Raw genomic sequence first — 325 nt, 5'->3', positions numbered from 1 at the left:
ATTATTGTTTTGAATATTTTAAAACAACTCTTCTTGGTTTTCTTTACCTAATTGTTATTAACATGGAATACTTGCTTGGGATTCTTCTCTTGGTTCTTTCTACTACTTGCATTGTTGTCTATCATCTTTTAAAGATTTATTTTGTTTCTGTCCACCTTTAATGTTGTTGTTTTTTCCAGGTTCATTATTGTTAAATATTTTGACATTTTTATTTCGCTGAAAATGTGGAAGTACTCATTTTCGATGGTTAATAATTTATGATAGGTATTACTGTAATTCACAATTGTGTAAATTTTCATAAGTAAACAGTAGAGATTAATTTTTT

At 26.2% G+C, this 325-nt stretch overlaps 1 protein-coding gene across 1 annotated transcript in view; it reads left to right on the top strand.

Annotated features, from left to right (window-relative positions):
- Positions 1-325, top strand: part of LOC119590620 (flocculation protein FLO11-like) — a gene marked incomplete at its 5' end in the record, with an annotated part of 30565 nt that overhangs the window by 29096 nt on the left and 1144 nt on the right.

Source organism: Penaeus monodon, chromosome 27 (assembly GCF_015228065.2).
Source record: "Penaeus monodon isolate SGIC_2016 chromosome 27, NSTDA_Pmon_1, whole genome shotgun sequence".
Classification (NCBI taxonomy): domain Eukaryota; kingdom Metazoa; phylum Arthropoda; class Malacostraca; order Decapoda; family Penaeidae; genus Penaeus; species Penaeus monodon.
This window is presented reverse-complemented; position numbering and strand designations above follow the sequence as displayed.